This window comes from Hipposideros armiger, unplaced genomic scaffold (genome assembly GCF_001890085.2).
Source record: "Hipposideros armiger isolate ML-2016 unplaced genomic scaffold, ASM189008v1 scaffold_954, whole genome shotgun sequence".
Lineage (NCBI taxonomy): Eukaryota > Metazoa > Chordata > Mammalia > Chiroptera > Hipposideridae > Hipposideros > Hipposideros armiger.
The window spans coordinates 546,473-552,327 of NW_017732304.1; the positions used below are offsets into that span (position 1 = coordinate 546,473).

At 34.5% G+C, this 5,855-nt stretch overlaps 1 protein-coding gene and 1 pseudogene across 2 annotated transcripts in view; one reads left to right on the forward strand and one right to left on the reverse strand.

Moving 5' to 3' along the window:
* PRR16 (proline rich 16) overlaps positions 1–5,855 on the reverse strand; it is a 335,751-nt gene that overhangs the window by 253,650 nt on the left and 76,246 nt on the right. The gene's annotated exons all lie outside the window — the stretch shown is intronic.
* Positions 1,888–3,232, forward strand: LOC109375454 (integrator complex subunit 12-like; annotated as a pseudogene).

Below are 5,855 nucleotides of genomic sequence, written 5' to 3' on the forward strand. Positions count from 1 at the left end.
ATAATTCAGATGGTTAGGGATTGGGAAAGAGGGGACATGGTCAGAGGATACAACATTCTAGTTATAAGTAATTTCTAGAGACTTAATAATGTACAGCATGATGACTATAGCTAATAATAATGTATTGTGCATGTGAAATTTGTTATGAGAGTAGATCTCAAGTGTCCTCACCACAGACACACAAAGGAGTAACTATGTGAGGTGATGGATATGTTATTAGCTTAATTGTGGTAATTATTTCACAATGTGTACGTTTATCAAAACATCACATTGTAAATATTTATGCAAAGGAGTGCATAAATATCTGCACTCTTTGTTTGTCAGTAATACCTCAGTAAAGCAGGGGAGTGAGGACTGATGCTAACAAATGACAGGATCATTTCTTTGAACCCAGGTCTCCTAAAGCCCACTCCCTACCTCTTTGTATCATTTCAGAGGGAGTGGAAAAAATGCATATATTATGTAGATATATACATGTATATATCTAGACTTAGAATTATATGGACTCTAGGTGAGCTATTTAATGAAGTTTCTCTTTTGTCTTCAAAATACATGCTGTATGCAATGGGAAGAAACAGAAAAAGTGGGAGGTAAGACTCAGTTCTATTTTGTGCCATTTAAATTGTGACTTTTCCATTTCAATTTCTACTCTGAGTCTTACAGTAGTATTGGTAAAAAAAGTTTTATGATTATATTTAAAGAAGACCACTTGCCTGACATATAATTCCTGTCCATTAAAGCCAGATATCACCATTTTAAAAAAATCAATTTTCCAGAGGGAAAAACAATTGTGACAATGGTCAGCATTATATTTCATAAACTAAAATCTTGCTGTCCTGCATAGGGTGAAAAAATGACTGGGAGATTCAAACCAATAAAACTTTAGAAGGTTATCTAGCAGAGTACCTCTATAATTTGAAGAAACTAGCAAGTTACTCATTTTATTAGATAGATCCTGTTATGAACGTGTGTGAGTTAAAGGTTTATGTCCTCACAAAATTCATGTTGAAGCCTTAACTCCCCAAAGTGATGGTATTTAGAGATGGAGTCTTTGGGAAGCAATTAGTTTTAGATGAGATCATGAGGGCAGAACTCCGAATGATGTGATTAGTGTCCCTATAAGAGGAGGAAGAGAGAACAGAGTTCTCTATCTTCACCACAGGAGGACACAGCAAGAAGGTGGCCATTTGAAAGCCATGATGTGTCTCCTCACCAAAGAACATATCTGCCAACACTTTGATCTTGGACTTCCCAGCCTCAGGAACTATAAAAACGAAATTCCTGTTGTGTGAGCCACCCAGTCTATGATATTTTGTTTTGGCAGCTGGAGCGAATACAGGCACAACATAGTGTTTCCCCCAATTGACTTATTTTTAACAATGAACAACTTTTTTCAATTAAGTCNTTGAACTTCTAATAAGCCCAACTCAAAACAATGAAATACAATAATATTTTAGAGGTACTGGGTTTTAAGAAGTTAACTGTTAAGGCTTGTATTATACTTTAAAATTAACAAAGCTATTTTACAGGATTCACACTTCCTTTCTTCGATCCAACAAACGCTAACGTACCAAATGTTATTTTATTTTTATTTTATGTGTAAGGCTAGAGATTTGCTAGAGACCTCATGGATAGAAAGTGGTAGTGAAAGGAGTCAAGTCCAGCTTATTTCAAGGACCTATGACCTTTCCAGATCACATTTTGATTAATTAGAAATGCAATAAAATATAGCAGAGCAAGTTATTTTTTAAACTAGTAGTTTTGATATGTCACTCCACGTTTATGCAAGGTTAATCAGATTAACTACTCTGGACGGGCTAGTTATATTCATATAATGAGTATAGAACATCAGGGAACCCATGGAGTAGGAGTAGAGTGCTGTTTGCAATGGCTGCTGCTGTGAATTTGGAACTTGATCCCATTTTTATTGAAAGCACTAGGCTTCTAACTTTCGAAGAGTAAGGATTCTGCTGGAAAGCTAAAAGCATTACTTGATGAATCTTTGGCTTGAGGCATTGAGTCAAGTTACCATCTGTCTCAAAAGGATATGGAGCCACACAAACTTGCAAGCACGAAAATGATTTCCATTAAGCAAAAGCCCAAAACATCATCTAGTCTTACTTCCAGCAATAATAATAGCAAGGTTCTCACAACTGAAAAGGTAAAGAAGGAAACTGAAGAGAGACCTGCTGATAAAACAAAGTCAGATATCACTGAAGGAAGGGATATTCCAAAGAAACCTAGATTGGAGAAACCAGACACGGTCCTCTCCCATTACCATGCAAACCAGCAAAGATTTGGCTGTGGCTGACCCTTCCAGTTTTGAGACCAGTGCTGATGATTTTGCCATGGAGATGGGACTGGCCTGTGGCATCTTGTAATCAATTAGTAGAATGTCAGGAGTGACATAATCTCTACCACCAAGATTGCCATAAGCCCTAGGTGACAGACAATGAGGTGAATGATCCTTGCCTTGTGTGGTATTATGCCCGATGTACCAGACAAATGAAAAACTCAGAAACCACCATGGAAACCAGCCCCCACAGTTGTTTCTGTAGCTTCCACTGTCAAAGATCGATTGGTTAAGAAGCCAGAAACTAACCTCAAATAAGAGACAACTTTTCTAGCATTTAAGAGAATAGACGTCAAGACACCTGCAGTTATTTCAGGAAATTCTTCTAGAACTAGTGTTTCCTCTTCAGTAAGTAGTGGTCTAACTGGATGGGCAGCTTTTGCAGCCAAAACTTCTGCTGATCTATCAACTGCAAAATTGAGTTCCACAACCCAAAACAATGGTGGGAAACCTGCTACGTCATCAACTAACCAGAAGTCTGTGGGTTTGACTAGTCTGGCAACATCATCCAAAGACGGAATGGGTTCCAAAACAGGTTCCAGTAACAGCACTTCCCCACTGTACCACTGAAACCACTTCCACCTCTAACTTTGGGCAAAACTGGATTTAGTTGCTCAGTTAATTGTGACAATGTTAACAAAGTAGGTCTTCCTATTTCGAGTTAGTTTAGTTCCAGGAAGCAGCAGCCAGCTAAGTGGGAATGGAAATAGTGAGACCTCAGAACCTAGTATAAATACCACCAGCAAAACCACTTCAGAATCAAGCAGTTCTCCCTCAGCATTCCTTAAAGTTCCAGCTTCACAAGAATCACAGCTCAATGCCATGAAGCAATTACAGGTGGTCAAGAACAAAGCAGCCCAAATGAAACTCAAAGAGTAATGTGACCAAGTAGGCTTTTATATCGCATTACCCAAAGATTAAAATCTTATTATTAGGATATAAACTGTAATAAACTATAATTTAATAAAAATCTTCATAATGAAAAAAAAGAGCTGTAGGACCACAAAATGTCATTTTATATCAATGACATGCATAATTACACCACTTTGACACTTTATTTTTCAAGGTTATACTTGACATTAATAATTTTTTAAATCTTTTATTCCAGTTAATTTCTAATATATCACAAATGAAGAAAATGAAAAGCTCAGCTAGGATTTCAGCACAAGTATAAAATGCATGCATATAAATGGATTATTAGTATCAGTACACTAGCTCCCTTAAAACTGTTACAACCCTTTATGCCACTGCATAAAACTGGATTACTAACACAAGCAAATAATTTTTACATTAATTTCTATTGTAGTGTGCTATAATCCAAAAATAACCAGCACCCCAATTTACCAAAGTATGAAATGAAGCCTGCATATTTTATTGATGTCACAATTGAGTGTACAAGCTGTATCTCATTCATGTAAAACAAGCAGNCAAGAATCACAGCTCAATGCCATGAAGCAATTACAGGTGGTCAAGAACAAAGCAGCCCAAATGAAACTCAAAGAGTAATGTGACCAAGTAGGCTTTTATATCGCATTACCCAAAGATTAAAATCTTATTATTAGGATATAAACTGTAATAAACTATAATTTAATAAAAATCTTCATAATGAAAAAAAAGAGCTGTAGGACCACAAAATGTCATTTTATATCAATGACATGCATAATTACACCACTTTGACACTTTATTTTTCAAGGTTATACTTGACATTAATAATTTTTTAAATCTTTTATTCCAGTTAATTTCTAATATATCACAAATGAAGAAAATGAAAAGCTCAGCTAGGATTTCAGCACAAGTATAAAATGCATGCATATAAATGGATTATTAGTATCAGTACACTAGCTCCCTTAAAACTGTTACAACCCTTTATGCCACTGCATAAAACTGGATTACTAACACAAGCAAATAATTTTTACATTAATTTCTATTGTAGTGTGCTATAATCCAAAAATAACCAGCACCCCAATTTACCAAAGTATGAAATGAAGCCTGCATATTTTATTGATGTCACAATTGAGTGTACAAGCTGTATCTCATTCATGTAAAACAAGCAGTAAAGTTCTTTACAAAAATTATGTAAGAATTGGAAGATACTGACATTCAGTATCATTTGTTAAGGGGATTTATTGCCCAAATATTTATTATAAAACATTATTGCCCCAATATTTCCCAGAAGGATATGATTGGTCTTTCCTTCACATAATAGACATGTGAAATCATATTCAAAATTACATATGGGACTAACATTAAAGTCTAGTGACAAGGTATCCATTTGGTTTTAAAATTTCCTCTGTCAAAAACACAGAAGTTGAGTAACTATGCTATTTATAATCTTTCTAAATGTCTGTTATTTTTCTACAACTGCACACTGTTTATGTAAAAAATTTGAAATATTCTGTAATATTAACAGGTTCCCGGTAGAAAGAGTTCCAAAAGAATTAGTTGGAAGCCCCCATGTACATGAATTCTAACACTGAAAAACATGTTATTTAAAAGGATACTAAATAATTTCAAATTGTCAATAACCTAATTATCAGAAACGGTTTATATTTCTTCTACTGAGTATGTAATGGATTGAAATATAGTATATTACAATACCTATTTAAGAATGCAAAAGAAACCCCAGGAATTATAATTATATATAATCAAACCCTTTATTTTATACGGGGAAATGAATATCCGGAACTGCCAGAGATTTGCCCAAAGTATTGGTTTTGGCAATGGTTTTTTTTAATTTGATGCCAAAAGCATAGGCAACAATAGCAAAAATAAATAAGTGGGACTATATCAAAAGTTTTCTGCACAGCAAAAAAACGATCAACAAAATGTAAAGGGAGTATACAGAACAGGAGAAAATATTTGCAAACTATATATCTGATGAGGGGTTAATACGCAAAAAAATATATGGAACTCATACAACTCAATAGTAAAAAACAAATAATCCAATTAAAAATTGGTCAAAGGACCTGGACAGACATTTCTCCACAGAAGACACCCAAATGGCCAACAGGTGTTTGAAAAGATGCTCAACATCACTAATAATCAGGAAGAAGCAAATCAAAACCACAATGACATATCACTTCACACTTTTTAGCAAGGCTATTATCAAAAAGTCAAAGGGAACCCTTGTGCACTGTGGGGTGGAAATGTAATTTGGTACAGCCATTACGGAAAACAGTAAGAGGTTCCTCAAAAATTAAAAATAGAACTACCATTTGATCCAGCAATTCCACTTCTGGGTATATATCCAAAGGAAATAAAATCACTGTCTTGAATAGGTATTTGCACTCCTATGTTCATTGCAGTATTACTTATTTACAGTAGCCAAGAAATTGAAAATGCTAAGTGCCTGTCGACAAGATAAGAAAATGTAATACATATTTCATATAGTATATATATATATGTGTGTGTGTATATATATATATATATATATATACAACTAACTATTCAGCCTTAAAAAAGAAAATAATTCTGATATTTTCAAAAACACAAATGAACCTGG